Source organism: Amblyomma americanum, chromosome 9 (assembly GCF_052857255.1).
Source record: "Amblyomma americanum isolate KBUSLIRL-KWMA chromosome 9, ASM5285725v1, whole genome shotgun sequence".
Classification (NCBI taxonomy): Eukaryota; Metazoa; Arthropoda; class Arachnida; order Ixodida; family Ixodidae; genus Amblyomma; species Amblyomma americanum.
The window spans coordinates 140,115,975-140,137,323 of NC_135505.1; the positions used below are offsets into that span (position 1 = coordinate 140,115,975).

Below are 21,349 nucleotides of genomic sequence, written 5' to 3' on the forward strand. Positions count from 1 at the left end.
GCGCGGTAAAGTCGTGGTATGGTGACGTCGTGTATGGCAAACGCTTTTCCTGCAATGCGTTTAATCTTTATGCCTATTCTACACGATGAAATAAAAAAAATTCTTTTGGCTTACCCATCAAACAAAACGACCTTCTCTCCGAGATGACTACGTTTACATGAGTAGCACTTTTACACTTCTCCTGAACTCTATACGGGGGACGTTGAATTTGTAGGCGATGTTTTTTAAGAAACTTCGGACATACTGCCACGGTTATGAACTGAAACTCTCACTATATCTGGACGCGTAGCGCTCTTCGGGAAGAGGGAAGCATTGGAGAGTTTTAGCACAGTGTTACTGCATGCCTCTACCATATACGGGTGCAGCCAGTCTCCAAAAGCGCAGACACCCACAGGAAAACAAAAGGCGTTTGTTCAGCTTCCTTTTCTCACCAGCGATACTGCCCGAGTGCACACTATAAGAGTGGCGAAGTCATACATCACGCTAATGTGCTCCAATAATATGGGGAATAATAAACCGCACAAGTCATTCTCTAGAAGAACCCGCAAGCAGTTGTTATCCAGTCAATAACATGTACTTTTGAACTCAGAAAAGCAATCGCGTGAAAGGTTCGGTATGACCATTATGAATGACGTCCGAATGACGAAAACCCGTTGAATGAGCTCCACAGCGCATGCATTAAGTATTTCCTTTAGCCTTGTTCTAGGAAACATACCCGGAACGTGCGCCTTCGTGCTTCTCATCACATCCAAGCACCATATGCTGATTTTCGTAGTTTTCTTTGTTTTTGACGCACCGCGGTGACTTGCTGGCTGAGGCGTTCAGCTGCTGAGCCTAAGGACGGGGGATGAAATTCCAACCGCGGTGGCCGCTTTTCGATGGGTTAGAAAGGCAAAAACAACCGTGCGTTGTGCGATGTGAGTGCACGTTTGAGGAATACCTCTACTACGGCGTCTCTCACAGCACGCGTGCAGATTTGAGGCGTTAAACTTCAAGTGTCACATACCATACCATAACATACCATGCCACACCATACCATACCATATCGTATCATACACTGCCATACCATACTATACCATAACATAGCATACCACACCATACCACACCATACAATACCGTACCGTACCGTACCATACCATGCCATGCCATACTATGCCATGCCGTGCCATGCCTTACCATACCAAATCATACAATGCCATGCCATACTATACCATAGCATACCATACCACACCATACAATAAAATACAATGCCATGCCATTCCATACCATACCATACCTTACCATACGGTACAGTACAATACAATAAATACAGTGCCATGTCATGCCATTTTCTTACTTTTTTCTCTTAAAACTTTTCCTACAAGTTCAAAACTCAGCGAGCATACTACCCCACGAGCTTTCTTTCAAAGATACCGCATCAGAACAAAACAGCACACGACGAAAGAACACGCTTGAAAACAGCGCACAGAAACGACACAGAGAACAGCACCACGCAGCCATAAAACGGCGATAAATGATTGCAGAAGAAGGCAGTGGCAGATCACAGCAAAAAAAAAAGAAAAAAATCTGAGCAGCATTAGAGGTCCAGCGAAGAAAAATATTACTTTCCTGTTATGCCGGTGAAATACTCGCACACTCGTCCCATAACACACTTCAGTGGTTTTTCGTTTTGCTGCGTGCTGCGTTACAGTGTTTTGCCGCGGTGATTTTTTTTTTGTGAGCTGTTTTTGTCACCGTGTATTTAAATTATTTCCTGGCGCCTACGAATCATACGCCCATAAGCGTCCACGCTAACCATTTTATCGGCCAAGATATTAGCGCGGAAAGTTTTCTCCTTCGTCCTACTGCATAGGCAGCGATGTCAATTGCAACAGCATCTCCCTGAAACATTTCTTATATAGCTGTCATTGTCAGATTTAGAACAATAATTTTATACGGCCGTTAAGGTATACTACAAAAACAGAGAGGTGGAGGCTCCATCGTCGGCGATTGTTCTGTACATAATAGTTATGAAAGGAATCAAAGGAACATAGAAAATTCCCAGGCAAGGATCAATTTAAAATACGTAAAAAGATAACACGCAGCAGTGACCTGATAAGCACACAAAATCACAACCGAGGATTATGTTATCACGTGATAAAGAGGTTATGCTGAGAAGAATAGAAACTGTAAAAACGAGTTGAGAGAAGCAGATGTAACGTTCTTAGCAATGTTGATAGTAAGCTGTGTTAGCTTGTGCAATTAGGGCCAAGTTCTAGTTGTATTAGGATGACGCAATGTACGTGAAGCTTTGAAACTGAACAAAGCGAAAAAGACGGAGGGAAAAAAGCACCTTTGTTATGACTTCTTACTAAAGGAACGGTCGTGACTCATCCTCGTCTTTCTCATTCGGTTGACGTCCAAATTTGCGTCATCTCGTTCAGTCGTGCAATTGACAAGAAGGCTTAACTCAGTGGAGAGACGAGGTCTCCTGCAGGGAAGCAGGTTCAGTCAAGCGCGGACTCAAGGCCGAAGTAACCGGGAGGCAACATTTCAGGGAAGAGGACAGGACATGACCGCAAGTATGATGGCTTTACTTGAAACGCAGCTCGAGCAGGAAAGAAGTGATAACGGTATCTGAAGGAAGAAGGACAGGACATGAGCGCAAGGATGATGGCTTTACTTGAAACGCAGCTCGAGCAGGAAAGAAGTGATAACGGTATCTGAAGGAAGAAGGACAGGACATGACCGCAAGGATGATGGCTTTACTTGAAACGCAGCTCGAGCAGGAAAGAAGTGATAACGGTATCTGAAGGAAGAAGGACAGGACATGAGCGCAAGGATGATGGCTTTACTTGAAACGCAGCTCGAGCAGGAAAGAAGTGATAACGGTATCTGAAGGAAGAAGGACAGGACATGAGCGCAAGGATGATGGCTTTACTTGAAACGCAGCTCGAGCAGGAAAGAAGTGATAACGGTATCTGAAGGAAGAAGGACAGGACATGAGCGCAAGGATGATGGCTTTACTTGAAACGCAGCTCGAGCAGGAAAGAAGTGATAACGGTATCTGAAGGAAGGACAGGACATGACCGCAAGGATGATGGCTTTACTTGGAACGCAGCTCGAGCAGGAAAGAAGTGATAACGGTATCTGAAGGAAGAAGGACAGGACATGACCGCAAGGATGGTGGCTTTACTTGAAACGCAGCTCGAGCAGGAAAGAAGTGATAACGGTATCTGAAGGAAGAAGGACAGGACATGACCGCAAGGATGATGGCTTTACTTGGAACGCAGCTCGAGCAGGAAAGAAGTGATAAAGGTATCTGAAGGAAGGACAGGACAGGACCGCACGGATGATGGCTTTACTTGGAACGCAGCTCGAGCAGGAAAGAAGTGATAACGGTATCTGAAAGAAGAAGGACAGGACATGACCGCAAGGATGATGGCTTTACTTGAAACGCAGCTCGAGCAGGAAAGAAGTGATAACGGTATCTGAAGGAAGAAGGACAGGACATGACCGCAAGGATGATGGCTTTACTTGAAACGCAGCTCGAGCAGGAAAGAAGTGATAACGGTATCTGAAGGAAGGACAGGACATGACCGCAAGGATGATGGATTTACTTGGAACGCAGCACGAGCAGGAAAAAAAGTGATAAAGGTATCTGAAGGAAGAAGGACAGGACATGACCGCATTGATGATGGCTTTACTTGAAACGCAGCTCGAGCAGGAAAGAAGTGATAACGGTATCTGAAGGAAGAAGGACAGGACATGACCGCAAGGATGATGGCTTTACTTGAAACGCAGCTCGAGCAGGAAAGAATTGATAACGGTATCTGAAGGAAGAAGGACAGGACATGACCGCAAGGATGATGGCTTTACTTGAAACGCAGCTCGAGCAGGAAAGAAGTGATAACGGTATCTGAAGGAAGAAGGACAGGACATGACCGCAAGGATGATGGCTTTACTTGGAACGCAGCTGGAGCAGGAAAGTGATAACGGTATCTGAAGGAAGAAGGACAGGACATGACCGCAAGGATGATGGCTTTACTTGAAACGCAGCTCGAGCAGGAAAGAAGTGATAACGGTATCTGAAGGAAGAAGGACAGGACATGACCGCAAGGATGATGGCTTTACTTGAAACGCAGCTCGAGCAGGAAAGAATTGATAACGGTATCTGAAGGAAGAAGGACAGGACATGACCGCAAGAATGATGGCTTTACTTCGAACGCAGCTCGAGCAGGAAAGAAGTGATAACGGTATCTGAAGGAAGAAGGACAGGACATGACCGCAAGGATGGTGGCTTTACTTGGAACGCAGCTCGAGCAGGAAAGAAGTGATAACGGTATCTAAAGGAAGAAGGACAGGACATGACCGCAAGGATGATGGCTTTACTTGGAACGCAGCTCGAGCAGGAAAGAAGTGATAACAGTATCTGAAGGAAGAAGGACAGGACATGACCGCAAGGATGATGGCTTTACTTGGAACGCAGCTCGAGCAGGAAAGAAGTGATAACGGTATCTGAAGGAAGAAGGACAGGACATGACCGCAAGGATGATGGCTTTACTTGGAACGCAGCTCGAGCAGGAAAGAAGTGATAAAGGTATCTGAAGGAAGGACAGGACAGGACCGCACGGATGATGGCTTTACTTGGAACGCAGCTCGAGCAGGAAAGAAGTGATAACGGTATCTGAAAGAAGAAGGACAGGACATGACCGCAAGGATGATGGCTTTACTTGAAACGCAGCTCGAGCAGGAAAGAAGTGATAACGGTATCTGAAGGAAGAAGGACAGGACATGACCGCAAGGATGATGGCTTTACTTGAAACACAGCTCGAGCAAGAAAGAAGTGATAACGGTATCTGAAGGAAGAAGGACAGGACATGACCGCAAGGATGATGGCTTTACTTGGAACGCAGCACGAGCAGGAAAAAAAGTGATAAAGGTATCTGAAGGAAGAAGGACAGGACATGACCGCAAGGATGATGGCTTTACTTGGAACGCAGCACGAGCAGGAAAGAAGTGAAAACGGTATCCGAAGGAAGAAGGACAGGACATGACCGCAAGGATGATGGCTTTACTTGGAACGCAGCTCGAGCAGGAAAGAAGTGATAACGGTATCTGAAGGAAGAAGGACAGGACATGACCGCAAGGATGATGGCTTTACTTGAAACGCAGCTCGAGCAGGAAAGAAGTGATAACGGTATCTGAAGGAAGAAGGACAGGAGATGACCGCAAGGATGATGGCTTTACTTGGAACGCAGCTCGAGCAGGAAAGAAGTGATAACGGTATCTGAAGGAAGAAGGACAGGACATGACCGCAAGGATGGTGGCTTTACTTGAAACGCAGCTCGAGCAGGAAAGAATTGATAACGGTATCTGAAGGAAGAAGGACAGGACATGACCGCAAGGATGATGGCTTTACTTGGAACGCAGCTCGAGCAGGAAAGAAGTGATAACGGTATCTGAAGGAAGAAGGACAGGACATGACCGCAAGGATGATGGCTTTACTTGGAACGCAGCTCGAGCAGGAAAGAAGTGATAAAGGTATCTGAAGGAAGGACAGGACAGGACCGCACGGTTGATGGCTTTACTTGGAACGCAGCTCGAGCAGGAAAGAAGTGATAACGGTATCTGAAAGAAGAAGGACAGGACATGACCGCAAGGATGATGGCTTTACTTGAAACGCAGCTCGAGCAGGAAAGAAGTGATAACGGTATCTGAAGGAAGAAGGACAGGACATGACCGCAAGGATGATGGCTTTACTTGAAACGCAGCTCGAGCAGGAAAGAAGTGATAACGGTATCTGAAGGAAGGACAGGACATGACCGCAAGGATGATGGCTTTACTTGGAACGCAGCACGAGCAGGAAAAAAAGTGATAAAGGTATCTGAAGGAAGAAGGACAGGACATGACCGCAATGATGATGGCTTTACTTGAAACGCAGCTCGAGCAGGAAAGAAGTGATAACGGTATCTGAAGGAAGAAGGACAGGACATGACCGCAAGGATGATGGCTTTACTTGAAACGCAGCTCGAGCAGGAAAGAATTGATAACGGTATCTGAAGGAAGAAGGACAGGACATGACCGCAAGGATGATGGCTTTACTTGAAACGCAGCTCGAGCAGGAAAGAAGTGATAACGGTATCTGAAGGAAGAAGGACAGGACATGACCGCAAGGATGATGGCTTTACTTGGAACGCAGCTGGAGCAGGAAAGAAGTGATAACGGTATCTGAAGGAAGAAGGACAGGACATGACCGCAAGGATGATGGCTTTACTTGAAACGCAGCTCGAGCAGGAAAGAAGTGATAACGGTATCTGAAGGAAGAAGGACAGGACATGACCGCAAGGATGATGGCTTTACTTGAAACGCAGCTCGAGCAGGAAAGAATTGATAACGGTATCTGAAGGAAGAAGGACAGGACATGACCGCAAGAATGATGGCTTTACTTCGAACGCAGCTCGAGCAGGAAAGAAGTGATAACGGTATCTGAAGGAAGAAGGACAGGACATGACCGCAAGGATGGTGGCTTTACTTGGAACGCAGCTCGAGCAGGAAAGAAGTGATAACGGTATCTGAAGGAAGAAGGACAGGACATGACCGCAAGGATGATGGCTTTACTTGGAACGCAGCTCGAGCAGGAAAGAAGTGATAACAGTATCTGAAGGAAGAAGGACAGGACATGACCGCAAGGATGATGGCTTTACTTGGAACGCAGCTCGAGCAGGAAAGAAGTGATAACGGTATCTGAAGGAAGAAGGACAGGACATGACCGCAAGGATGATGGCTTTACTTGGAACGCAGCTCGAGCAGGAAAGAAGTGATAAAGGTATCTGAAGGAAGGACAGGACAGGACCGCACGGATGATGGCTTTACTTGGAACGCAGCTCGAGCAGGAAAGAAGTGATAACGGTATCTGAAAGAAGAAGGACAGGACATGACCGCAAGGATGATGGCTTTACTTGAAACGCAGCTCGAGCAGGAAAGAAGTGATAACGGTATCTGAAGGAAGAAGGACAGGACATGACCGCAAGGATGATGGCTTTACTTGAAACGCAGCTCGAGCAGGAAAGAAGTGATAACGGTATCTGAAGGAAGAAGGACAGGACATGACCGCAAGGATGATGGCTTTACTTGGAACGCAGCACGAGCAGGAAAAAAAGTGATAAAGGTATCTGAAGGAAGAAGGACAGGACATGACCGCAAGGATGATGGCTTTACTTGGAACGCAGCACGAGCAGGAAAGAAGTGATAACGGTATCCGAAGGAAGAAGGACAGGACATGACCGCAAGGATGATGGCTTTACTTGGAACGCAGCACGAACAGGAAAAAAGTGATAGAGGTATCTGGTGAAGAGCAGAAATTTTTTCTGCGGCATTGAAATCCGCACGCGTGCTACACTGCGCCGAGGAAAAGGTTTGGGTAGAGTAAGGGACCAAAGAAGATAGCAAGCACGTGGAATAAATTATCACATATTAATATACTATCTTGGCGCATTAATTAGCGTACACTTATTGGCATTAGCGGCTGAGATGTCTCGAGTGGCAGGTCCAGTTTGACGTTTTGCGGGCGACCGCCCGCTTGGGCGTCTCGCATGTCCATTGTGGTATCTATACGCCACATGCATACTCAGCTTTCTTCCTCTTGCGGTCTTCAGTTCGATCGCGTTCCCGGCACATTTCACGTACTCAAGGGCCCGCTTGCACGAAGAAACTGGTCTAGTTCTGAGTGCTGTCTTATTCGCAGTCTTATTCCCGACCTCATCCGCTCTCTTCAATCCCTCCGTCCCTGTCACGTTTGCCTTCTCATGGAATCCATTACGCTACCTTTCAAAACCTCGGTTATCTTACCTTCTCATTACATAGACCACCCAGGTATGTCTCCTTATCTCTAATTTGTCCTAACTCGAGGTTGTTCTCTATTCCGCGCTGTTCTTTTTTTTTGTGTCACTTCTCGCTCATAATCGAAAGCATGGAGACAGTTCTGCAGGTACCTCGAAGCGACAGTAGACGGGGGGAATGCACTGATTGTGACGATTTCAGATACCTTTAACGTGTAGGGTACGGGGTCACCTTTACTGTGATATCGATAGCCCGACTACGCATGCTCGAATTTTAGTAGAGATGACCGCGGGGTTTACTTGCTGGCAACAGTTAGACGCTATGCGCCTTGATTCGAACAGAGTTTCGCACTTAATTGCCGACCGCGCGAATTTTCACGGTTCCGATAAACCGCACCGAAATATCGGAACGGAGGTGCTGCGCGCCCGTGTAATGTCATGTGCGTACGGCCCCTAGGTTTCGAGTCTTGTTCCTAAGTTATGTTGAAAGCGTCATAGCTTTGATCGTAGCTGTATGGATTACGGTACATGAACAGTGCTTTCCGCCTTTTTTATTTTTACGAAATATACACAATAACTCACTGCGGTTGCTCAATGGTTAGAGCACTCGGCTTCTCAGCCTCAGGATCTGGGTTCGATCCCGGCCGGGGCGGCCGCGTTAAGATGGAGACGCAACACAAAAAAGCGCCTGTGCGATGTGAGTACAGATTAAAGGCCCCAAGTGGTACAAATTAATTAACTTCGGCGCCCCTCACATTGTTGAGTTTAACGCCCCGAATCGACACATGCACAATGTATAGTCAATGATTCGAGGCATTAAAACCAACAACTTACTATTCACTAAAATGCATATTGAAAGGAAAGCTCACCTGAACAGTCAAATGACAAATAGCACCTGATGACCCATAATATCCACATGCATGGGGATAAAAGACAAAGTACCGCCACATCCAAGACTTCCTGAACTACCTTTTATTCCAAGCTCACTTCAACATCCATGACCTAGCAACCTGCCTACGTTACCATGTTTGTGGCGTACATGGCCATCTATTTAGCGTACCCTTTTAAAGACTTACAAGGTGTTTGTAGTTATCAAGGCAGGCTTGTACCATAATTTCTGTAATATAGCCCGCTGGGCTACACATATTTTCAAGTTAAAATTTGAGGCCTTGCAGGCAATCTGTGCGTGTCGTGGGGGCTGCAGAGCATTTCCTTCTCCAATATCACCCAGTGTAGCATGAAATGATAAACGTGATTCTACGCAGAAAAAAATTATTTCAGTCAAAGTTTAGACAAGCGGATACAGTATATACACCGGCTCCGAGCATTATAACTGAAATTGCGGTACAAAAGCTGCTATTCAAATGAGCTCTGCAGTGCCTGCAAAAAAGTTCGCTGCAAAATACGGACAGTAAGGTAGGGGAAGATCTCGAGTTCAAAATCTGAAATTCATTTCTGAATCCAAATAAAGAACCAAGATAATGTAAACGATAAGCTGAAAAAAAAGATCTGAATGAACCTGAATCGAAAGTTCAAAACCTGGCCTACGCAGCGAAGCGCAAGCGCATTTAATTTACTCGTCTCTGCAGACAAGAAGCCCGAAGCGCGATAAAGCTGAATTGGAATGAAAATGAAAAAAAAAATGCCGCATGGGGTAAACTTAAGCAAGAACGGTCCGTTTCTGTATCGTCAACTTCATACGCTACCCACAGCAATGCCACAGCACAAAGCATTTCAACGACGGTGCCGCGCAAAGCAGAATTCTAGAATTAAATCGCGAGCGGGGCGCCAACGAGTCCTGGGAGAAAAACGGAGCGCTCGCTTCTCGCTTCGTTTGCATGCAACTCCAATCACGGCTATTACGCCGGCGGCGGCCCGAACAACGACGTCGCCTACGCCGCAAACACGGGTCTGTTCCAGCGCACCTGAGCTGGCGAGCGAGCGTCAGTGAGGCGGTGAGCAGTAAATCTAGCGTGGCCCGAGAAGCTGCACGACGGCGGACGAACGCGCGCGTTGCCGCGACGAAGCGCCAACCAAACTCCAGCCAAAACCTGGCGACGAGAAGGGGGGGGGGGGGGGGGGGTGTCCGGAGCGGAACGCTCCGACTCCGCTGCCCTCATAAACCACCCTCTCCACCACGACACGCCGGCGCGAGCACAAACGCACACACGAACTCCTCACCTCGTAACGCGCTTGGCGGAGCACTCCCGCCAACTCCCTCCTCCCTTTCCGCCAACGTCGTGACGCATCCCTCTCCCTATTTCCCCATTCTCGACCCCTCCCACTTCCCTAGCCGCCTTTTCGTCAGGGATTAAAAATGCATGGGACGCACCCAGCCGTTGCCAGGGGCAACCGTGATCAACCGAGGGAAAACGGCCCCCGGGTTGGGCCCGTGGGGAAGCGACGGATGCGCCCTCTCCCGCCAGACTCGCGCAGCGGCGCTGCGGCGCACCTTAAGGCGAACGAAGCGTGCCCGGCGCATCTCGTTTTTGGGAGCGCTGTCGCTCGCTAGGGGGAGCGCGCGCAAACCTCTCCCCAAATATCCCCAAATGAAAAACGGTACAGAGGTTTCTGGGGCGCAATCCAGCCGAATGCTGGGAGACAAAAGAAACTTTCTTTTCGCAGTGTCTTAACTGTTTGCAATATTTCTTGCCTTTCGTTTATATTCTTAGGCGCTGACATGTCCCGCCCTACGCAGCACATTTTGTTGTTTCCAGGTTCCCGTGATACTTTTTCGCCTCCTCCCTTCCCTACTTCTCTTTCTTCCTTTTTCCTCCTTTCCTGCCTGGGGCGCTTTTCTTTGGCGACCCAACGGGAGGGTTTTGTTCGAGCACGGATTATATCCTTGAAAGCAGGCTCTATTTTGCGACGGCCATGCTATCTTTCTTCGCCGTTGGGGAACCAAAGGGAAAGAGATCATTCTTTCATTTGTTAACAGGTTCATTTATTTTCGTGCAGGCAGTGCGGACCTGTTCTATAGACTCAGGAAGAAAAATAACAGGGATAGTTTACAGCAATTGTGTGAGCACACAGTCCATTATGTATTCGGATAAAGAAATCTCGTTTTCAGGAAGTAACACTTTAAACTGTCCTTTTTACCCTGCACATTTACTCTTGTTACGTGTTGTTTCCATCCTTCATAGGTTTTAGCCTTTGTCATTCTCCCGTCGCCTTTACCTTTGTTTATTGTTGTCTCCATATTTCGCTCTCGGTTTCACGGTTTTAGCCTCGTTGTTAATCTTGTTTTGTATCATTCATACGTTTTCAATTTTCTTGCTTTTCTGCTTACTTCTTTTAGTGCTTGCACCTTCATTTTTACTGTTGTTACTGTTGGTTTCACGTCTCATCCCTTTTGCTTAACAAGTTTTCGCTCGTAATACACAGTCCTGCCAATTTTCATATTTCATTCTCTTTAAATTTTTAGTTTAACCGTCAGGCTCTTTACCTTCCTCTCTCCTTTTGTCTAGGTGTTAACGGTGTGCAGGCATGCTCTCCAGATTGGCTCTACTGAACTGTTAAACTTATCTGCTGTGTTGGATCCCGTCGGTGTCATGTGGTGGTTTGGAGCGTATAAAAAGGAATGCTCGAAGCGTTTTCGAATAAAAGTCGGAAGTGTGAGCTCTGTGTGTGTACGTGTTTCTTGTCTCTGTCCCTGTTTCTTTCGCGCGTTTCAATCATGAACGAGAAGCACCAACTAGTCCGCCAGAAAACCCTAAAGGCGACAGATGGCGCTACGTTCCCGTCAAGAGTAAAACTTATCCAGTGCCTCCAGTGAAAAGTGCCTACGCCAGCAGCGTCGGGACCAATCAGCGCGTGCGCAGTGGCGGGGCGTGGCACACGGTAAGTGCCGCTAGTGCGCATGCGCTGACTGGTTCCGACGCGGTACGCGGGCACGCAGCTGACTCGCGCATGGCGCCATCTAACGCCGCTTGCGCTGTAGCAGAGCGAGGTCGCGGTGGCCCGTACATGCTATGCTAAATGTCTGTTCATACACCGGCACTCAACACACACACACACACAGACTAAATCATTCACCTATGCTTTCCTTGCTTTCGATGACTGTGTTAATATTTGTAAGAAATCCATAACGAACCCCCTATTTTCTAATCCCTTTCTGCTCAAAGGCATTTCGGTTATGTCATATTTGAGGCGGACACAATTGCATATATAGTTGCGACTCCTTCAAAGTTTAAAAAACTAAAAAAAGCTTGCAAATTACGCGCTTCCAGTCATGTGTGGCATAGCCATGCATCACAGAGAAATCATATATGCGTCAGAGTCATATCTATGAACGAAATCTTCAAGTCAAACTGCATTTAAAGCACTTCACGATCGATCACGAGTGGACACGATGTGCGGATCAGTCCACTTGCAAATCTAGCTGCGCTCTACTTGTCCGGTCGCTTCGTTGCCCCGCACGCGGCATCGATCGTAGACGTCCCTATTTCAGGTTTTGATGTCAAGGCGGTGGCACGAATCAATTTCAGCGTGTCCACCCCTTTCTTTGCAAAGGACACGCACTGCGTCAACCAGTAACAGAACGGTGTTTAGCGTATAACTAGTGCTTACTACATGATAGAGTTTTAGGATAACGTGTTTCCCCAATGTCCCAGCTGAACGTGTCACGCTGAGCTACAATTCACTAACGGGACTGAACAAATGACTTTAAAGCGTTTATAATTCTACGAAAACGCAGGAGCCGACTTAATGCGCTCCAAAACAGAGTTGGAGATACGCATTTGGCGGCATGCTTTGTTCTCTACAGTGAAGCGGAAGACACTATACTACGCATGAATCACCATGCGATATTCGCCCACGACCGCTAAATAAATTATAATCAATTTTTTTTTTCTGTCATGCTGTTTCAGTTTCGGTTTCAACAGTCGAACGATGGCTGTGACGTGAAAGACTGCTTTTGTGTCACGTGAGGCATGGAAAAACGTCCATATAATCGTTGCTTTATCGTTTTAATTCTCTAAAGTGCTGAAGCCAGCCTTCCTCAGGAGCCGGAATGAAAGCAAATGTTGAAGGAGCAATTAAATTGCACTTTTTTCATGTCTCATATGACCTGTAACCACACGATGACGTCACTGTCCTCACTCGGATGTTGAAACCGAAACAGCACGAGAAAGAAATGCGATTATCAATTATTCAGTGGTCGTAGGAGAACACCAGGCGGTAATCCATGTGTAATAATGCCTTACGCAATGTTGCAAACAAGAAAAACACGCACCAAAAATTTAGGTGTCTACTCCTTGAAGTGTGTCTGCCAATTTTTTTCTTCGTATCTTTACATGTCCGGAGAGTGGTCGGAGAGGTCAGCCTCAGCGCCGTCCCACTTGCTGCAGCTGGCAGCATCCCACTTGCGGCGGCCTCAAGGATGTTTTGCACGTCTTTCGCCCAGCATTAGATTGGTTCGTGCGCCTGCACATTGTGTCTGACAATGACGGGTGGCGAGACTCCAGCCATTTTCCGTCCTGAGTGTTGGCCAAGTGCTTAGGGTAGAAAGGATAGAAAGGCGCCGTGGACGCTTCACCGGCGGCGCTTCTCGATCTAAAGTTGGCCACAGAAACGAAACGGGGAAGGAAAGCCGCCTTACCTGGGCGATCAGTACTGCACGTCCTCATGGCGCTGCACGCACATTAAATCCGATTCTCGAAGATTACCCGCTACAATGGCTCAGTGGTTAGAGCGCTCGGCTACCAAGCCGGAGCACCCGGCCTCGAACCCGGCCGCGGCGGCTGCGTTTCAATGGAGGCGAAACACAGAAGGCGCCATCTTTAACGTGCACGTTAAAGACCCCCATTTTTATCCTCTTTCTTCCTTTTTTCTTTCGCACCCTCCTATATCATTTCCCTTGCGGCGCGGTTGGGCTGTCCACCGAGATATGTGAGACAGTTACTGCGTAATTTCGTTTCCTCAAAAACCAATTTTAATTCTCACCCGCCGCGGTGGCTCAGTGGTTAGGTGTTCGGCTGCTGATCTGGAGTACCCGGGTTCTAACCCAACGGCGGCGGCCGCGTTTCGATGGAGGCGAAACGCAAAGGCGCCCGTGTGCTGTGCGATGTCAGTGGACGTTAAACATCCCTAGGTGGTCGAAATTATTCCGGAGCCCTCCACTACGGCACCTCTTTCTTCCTTTCTTTTTTCCCTCCTTTCATTCTTCGACCCCTCATGGCACGGTTGAGGGGAGAGAAACAGCTACTGCCCAGAGGGCGCTGCATCTTGCGAAAACGGCAGATTTAAAGCTTGTTCGTTAGCCTCCAAGTCTCTGCCTCATAGTCGATTACTGGTAAGATACAACAACTTTGTATTTTCCTCATGAGTGACATTGGCGAGCGGATGTTCGCGCCTTCAGACTTCTACTCCTTGCAGTTTCCCTCTCATGATTATTAATCTACCTCTAAGTTTTTCTTTAGCCTCCCTAGCGCTAAAGGGACCTGTAGTTGACTGATGCGTAATAAATAATTACCAGACATTAAATAATAAAGGCTGCTTAGGGCCATCCGCTCATGGTCGCCTCAAGGTGCTTTCTAGGCCTACCTCCTTGTCACAGTGTTCGTCTGGCCGCAGTGATCGAGCGCATACGTGCGGAGCGGCGCGTTCCGCGCCGGAGCCTCTTCAGGGGAGCGACTGGCTGGCCGGCCGGTAGGGGGCGACGGCGGGCCAATCAGCGCTCATCGAAAGCCATTAAAGCTCTCCGACTGCGGAAGCACCACTCCAAGGCCTTTCCGATTGGTCGCATCCTCGTTCACGTCCCGCGCTCCTTTCGCAGACAGTGCTGCAGACGGCCAGACAGACGCACCGGCTGCCGCGGCCACCGAGACGCCAGTTAAGATCAGAACAAACGAACAGGCCTCACGTTAAACTGCAACACACTCTCGCACTGTGCATTTCTCATCGTCTTCCTCCTCAACTAATACTTGTATCAAACTAATATGCGCGCTTTGAGCTATGTGGCGGTAGTGACATAGAGATATGCGCTGCATGCGTTGGCGAGGACATCACTGTGGCAGAAACACAACACTGTAGAGCAATAGGCGTTAGCGTGGTCGACCTCGCTTGAGGAACGAAGCACTGGAGCATAGGCCGCCGCTGTACATTGGGTAAATTGGCACTGGCGATGAAAAAGTTGAAGACGCGCATAACTGGCTCCCTGGGTCAGTGGACACCTCAACCGCGCTTTAAGGTACGTGGCGGTGGTGTCCACCTGCGAAAAAATGCGCTTTCGCACATTACTTCGCGCTTACCCCACCGAAACACGTTGTATGATGCAATAAACTCATACAGTGTGCCATAATAAGGTCGTACGAATGTCATTCATCGTTGCAAAATCATACATTTGTCGTACAGATGGAATACAATATCATACAAATTGTATGATAGACGCAAGACAAGGAGCTAGGCGAGAGAGGTCATTCTCACTAAGTGTGAGACGCTCCATCTCCAGAGTACTTGGCCCTCGCAGTGATATCAAACTCTACGAAGCTTCAAACAAATACTACTGAAGGATAGCGAGAAAAATGTTTTTCCACGGTGAAAAGGAGGAAACTGACTAAATGGCCCTGCACAACAATTCTGGACAAGAACATTTTTGAGCGGGAAACCATTAATGAACGCAATTTTTATATAATCTCAGAATTCTCTGTAACAATCAATATATCCGCGGATCAGTTGATGGCAGTCTTGCATTTTTTTCTATTAACGTTTTTGCTGTAGCCAAAGCGTTCCCTATTGGTTTTCTATGGTAGTTTTAACTGTTCGGAGTGAACGATGGAAACACTTTAAATCAGAGATTTTACTACGTATCAGAAGAATGGACCATTACCTTCAATGTTTCCATAAGAGCATCTAGCAATTTTTCAATTTTCAAAATTTTTGTCCGAGGATGTTGGACATGGTAGCATAAGACACAGTGGGAATTGGACTTATTAGCTCGGTGACGACTCTCACCGTCTCAACACAATGGGTGGACAAACCGCAATTTGTATCTCAAGGTAATGTAAATATTCACAAAGAATGCATGGAGCCACAAAACATGACTGGCATTTGAAACAGCTGCAGATCGTAGGAAAGCTTACGAGGAAGGCGGCAGAGGTTTTTTTTTTTTCCTGCGCGTAGAACAGCTGATTTGACATGAATGCTAATACCTCTGGGTTTGTCTAACACTTACATATCGGATTCTACGGCAAAATTAAAAAAAGCTATGAAAAAAAATGCAACACTCAAAAAGTCGGTAGTCTTTCAGTTTTGTCGGAGGAAAATGCAGTACGTCTCGCCATTTGTTCTAGTTGGAACATTGCAGGGCGATCAGAGCTAACTCAGCACAAAGATGAGTTTTGCAGAGATCATGGCACTCGCTTCCTGCTAACCCACACCTGCCCCTTTTTTAGCTGCTCTCGTTATATTATCCAAATAACTCTGTAAAACTTATGAAAACGGGGAACCGGCGAGAGGCACTGAATGTTCTCGTGAATTCGTCACGCAGGAGGGCAGAGATTGCACAGGCTACCAAGATGTTGCCGTTTTAGGAGCGCCCGTGTTCTTTGCGAACGGCAGGATTTGACTCAAAAGCACGAGTTTCACATCAGCCCACAAACACACTAAAGTTGTTTGGAGTACGTTGAAACGTCGGTGTCCTAAAGGCCATAGATTATAGACGTTCCTCACAAAGAACTGTAGGGTCGACGCCATGTCCAATGCTGGAATACGGGATCCACGCATTATCTGACACCTAAGACTACCGCACATTCCAAAAGATATATGTCTGGATAGTCAAGAAAATGAGTCCTAGTTTGAAGCGCAGATGCATACACAGGTTGTCGGCCGAACTGGTTTGACGCTGCCTCCCGCTTTGGCTTGCCAGCATTTGTTCGTTCTCGATAACCGAAAACAGCACAGTATGGAGTGGGGTACAGGCTTGGGTGAAAAAGTGTGCCAAAACAGATTTAATAAAATGTCGAATGCCATCCATTGATGAAGTGAATATTATCCATGATGGCGGCGTACATCTGTCGAACATCTGAGATCATCGCTTATATAGCTGACATCTGATTCAGCGTTTAAATGCCTGCGCCAAAACCTTAAACGTTGTAATATTTCGCAGGCATTTCTCTGAACTCCGCCAAAAGTCGTTCATGGCATTTTGTTGATTTGTTGATCGCAATTCAAAAACAAGATTTTAAAGGCAGTTGCCACACAAACATATTCGGAGTACAGTCAACAACAGACGTAGTGTAACTTGAGGTTGATAGAAGAATACCTCTAGCGTTATTATGATTTCCATGAGCTTCAGGATGCTTAACGGACAACTGTAGCTGGACATTGGCTCCGAAACAGACTTTTTATGCCACTGTTAACATAATTAAATAATAGTAACAGTGGTGGTAAAATACTTGCAGTAACTTACAGCACTTACCGACGCTAAAAAAAATATTACTGCGTACGTTGTTTTGTTTTCATGAATGCCTTATACTTTCTTTGTCTTTATGTCCAGAGTGGCGTACATATCACTTTAAAATTTGGCCCTTGTTTCACGAAGTCCAGATTAGAGATACCAGTTCTCATAAAAATACACATCGCTGTATTCCGGGCGAGTCAATTGAAAGTGGTTATTTTGTAGGCTTACCTTTCCATGCTAAAATAGCTGAAAGCAAGCTTAATACTGGGAGCTTTATTTATTTCGTCAGTGCGATGTAAGCCAGCCAGAAATCTGTTTTTTTTCGGCAGTATATCTTACAACTTTCGTGGAGTACTTGGAGGCGAATAGATCATTACTAAATTGCTTTCAGTGAAATGCAGATGCGCATCGTGAAGTTCATGCATCTGCCTGGTGCGACGAATGGTCTCTGTGCCTATTTGTTCAGCAGCTGTACCAAACTTCCGCTGGCATCTGCGCGGTATGCAAAGCAGTCCCATTCTTCGGGAGCGTAGAGAAGAATAACTTGCCTCCAAGAAGAAGAGCCAAGGACAAAACAAACTCACCCTAGGACTCCAGGTTGCTCTCGGCGGACAAATGAACACACTCCAGCTGCCGACCAGACGTAGTCCAGTCGAACAAAACACACGCCGGTCGAAACCCCACACGGGCCAGTAGTCACCGAGCACCACAATTCCTCCGTGCAGAAGGAAACAGTCCACAAGAAACGGTATCACACAAGTCGCTCACACACCACACCGGTGTAAAAACGAAGCCCGCGAGTCACTTATTTCTTCCCTCAGCGTCGCTAGGTGTCCCCCTTCTGTGCACAGCGGCCGTGTCCGGACATCACACCACCGCGCGCCCAGGAACCGTCCGGGGCAATCCAGGCATCCGTGTCGGTATCGACACCAAGTCCAGGAAGCAGCGCCACCTGTCCGGAACAGGAGTGAAGCTGGAAGATCTTATTCTCCCCTGTCTACTTCCGGTCTTCGACGGACAGGGTTTGATGATCGCGGAGACTAAACCAGACAGACCAGGGCTACCGGCGGCCTGCGTCGTACGGTAGCCGGAGGGAACCATGGAAGAGAAAAAAGGGGGAGGGAGAAAAGAAACAGAGGCAAAAGCGTGAGACGGCGGTCGAGAGAGGGCGCTGCGGACTGGCGGTGACGTCACTGGGAACGGCGCGCATCGCGCGGACGCAGGAAGTTTGGCGGATGAAGCACTAAGTGCGGGTGGGAAATCGGCTGGCTGCCCCCAGCAGAGGATATACCCGTGCACTCGGCTTGCAAAACCGTCTTGCTACTCGTCGTTGAAGGCATACAGTTGTGGCATATGCTTCTCGCTGCTTACACCCCAGCAATTCTGGACAAAGCATTTTTGAGCGGGAAACCGTTCATGAGCCCAATTTTTTTCATATAATGTAAGGTTTCACTAGAACAATCAATATATCCGCAGATCACCCGACGGCAGTCTTGTAATTTTATTCTATAAACGTTTTCGCTATCGTCAAAAGCGTTCCCTATTGGTTTTCTATGGAAGTCTTAATTGTTCGATGCGATTGATGGAAACATTTTAAAAGAAGAATTTTGCTGCCTATCAGAACATTGGACCCTTACCTCCAATATTTCCATTACAGTTTCTGCCAATTTTCCAATTTTCAAAATTTTCTGTGCGAGAATGTTGTACATGTGCAGCCCGTCTATTTGCTCTGTACTCCACCATTAGCGGGAAAAAATTCTGTTCAAAATATTTTCGTAAAATCAGAATAAATAAATCAAAGAGAGGCTCTAGCTTCAGCTCCTTCAAGAAGCAAGGAAGAAAGGAAACATACTTTATTTTTTTTATAGGACCTCGAGAAATCCTTTTTTTCTTTTGACTTTTCTTGATATAAGTGAAACGCCAAACTATACAAAAGTAATGAGAGATATGCCACTTTTGCTTATGCATGAACTAGTGAAGTGTGCCGATTTTTTCTTGTTATTAGAGGTTTATTTTTCTATCAAGGAGCCTTAATAATTTTAAATAAAATTCTCTGCAAGAGGACAGCAAATGTGCTGTCCTGCTTCGGGTGCTCTTTCATGGAATAACGGTATCCTGTGGTTCATTTCGTGTCGTAAGCTTTGCCGACGTCTGGTCTATACCTGAGCGAAAAGTCTCCTTACAAAGGACGGAGAGAGAACAAAGATTTGCGGAGAAGGGGCCGCCGGGTCATCGTGAGATCAATTTAAACCTCTTGTGCGGTGCGCCGGGACAATTCGCCTCGGGCTATTCATCGATCCGTTTCGCGAAGTTGAAGGGCTTTTTGCAAAGAGGATTTTCGACTAAGGCAATTCAACGTCGAGCTGACCCAAGTGACACGGCCAATAGCATTAGCCCACGGCTCGGTCAATCTTATAACTCGAGCGAGGGCTCGATGAACTTCAAGCTTCTTTGGCCATTTGGAAGGCGGTTCAGGCTTGTCGAGTAGTAAGAGACTTTATTCGGTACAAAAGGCGCCTGCGACAAGGTCACGACTGGCATGTCGTCATCAGAACCTCCAAAATTGGCCTCCTATTTAAAGCGAGTTTTAGTGAAGCGTGCGCATAGTATTACCGAAGACTTGTACAGGGCAAACCAAGTGCCTGCTGAGTTTGTGTGGAGTGGCCAGGTGCGATAACACTCCTGCCTTTTGCGTGTGCGCAGTATAAGCATCCATGAATCTTGGTTTGTGCTAAAATTCTCTAATGCGTTTCAGGAGGGCCCCGCCGCGGTGGCTCAGTGGTTAGGGCGCTCGACTACTGATCCGGAGTTCCCGGGTTCGAACCCGACCGCGGCGGCTGCGTTTTTATGGAGGAAAAACGCTAAGGCGCCCGTGTGCTGTGCGATGTCAGTGCACGTTAAAGATCCCCAGGTGGTCGAAATTATTCCGGAGCCCTCCACTACGGGACCTCATTCTTAAACGCTAAGGCGCCCGTGTGCTGTGCGATGTCAGTGCACGTTAAAGATCCCCAGGTGGTCGAAATTATTCCGGAGCCCTCCACTACGGCACCTCTTCTTCCTTTCTTCTTTCACTCCCTCCTTTACCCCTTCCCTTACGGCGCGGTTCAGGTGTCCAACGATATATGAGACAGATACTGCGCCATTTCCTTTCCCCCAAAAAACCAATTATTATTATTATTATTATTTCAGGAGGGACCGCGCCATTTGGGACATGGATGTGGGTGCTGTCGTTAATGTATATCATTTGAGCACGTGGTTTGGGTGTAGTTCTAAGACGGGCGCAATAGAGAAAGGGGGGGGGGGGCAGGTCGCGTTTCGATGCGACCCTTTGGTCTGAGGGGAGGTGAAAATCAGAGACCTTTTTTTTTACTTGACACTTAGGTCTTTTGTACAGTTTTTCTTTTTGCTGCGTGTCGATTTATTTCAATGAAAAGAAGAAGGTATGGCCAGAAAATTGCCATCGGCATTTACTCTGTCTTCTCCCCTTGCCATGAAATTTCTTAAATCGGCATGCGAGGTAACGGCACAATGCTTTCTAAGCACTGCTGCGTGTATTATGTGTAACCAGTTTTATAAGAGTAGCAAGCACAGCTGTTAGTATTGCCGACTAGACATGGATCGTCTGCGGTGCCTGTAGATCCTCAGCGCCACTACTGCAGTAAAATATGTATAAAGGAGCAGTTTCTTTAGATCTGAATATCCTCAGTTGAAAAGGTCAATCAGCGGCACGTCATAAGAGATATGGAATAGGTAGCAAATTGAAACTATCGTCCACCGAGAGTTCCGCATGCTGCATGAAGAAGAGACGGCTAAAGACATACCGATAAAGTTCTGGATCCATGATTTCCAACCCATAAGGTAAGATGCGCACAGCTCGTTGACGATCGGTTACTTGTGCGAAGATTAAAGGTACACTGAGACGAACTAGTGTTGGCCAGCTTCGATAGATTGTCACATTCATATGATGAAATCATATTTTCACAGCAAATGAAGTTTTTAAGTCAGGAAAAGCTAAAGAATGAAATACAGGCGACGCTATCAGCGGCCGATTTCTCGAGCAAACTACGGTGCATCGACACAGCATTTTTGGCGCGGATTCCAGAGCCAACAATATATCCTATTTACATCC

General features: G+C 47.1%; 1 protein-coding gene across 2 annotated transcripts in view; it reads right to left on the reverse strand.

Annotated features, from left to right (window-relative positions):
- LOC144104623 (excitatory amino acid transporter-like) overlaps nucleotides 1-21,349 on the reverse strand; it is a 180,896-nt gene that overhangs the window by 121,091 nt on the left and 38,456 nt on the right. For both annotated transcript variants that reach the window (XM_077637746.1, XM_077637745.1), the window contains exon 2: nucleotides 17,805-18,291. The gene's annotated coding sequence lies outside the window, so the exon portion shown is untranslated. The remainder of the gene's footprint in view (nucleotides 1-17,804; nucleotides 18,292-21,349) is intronic.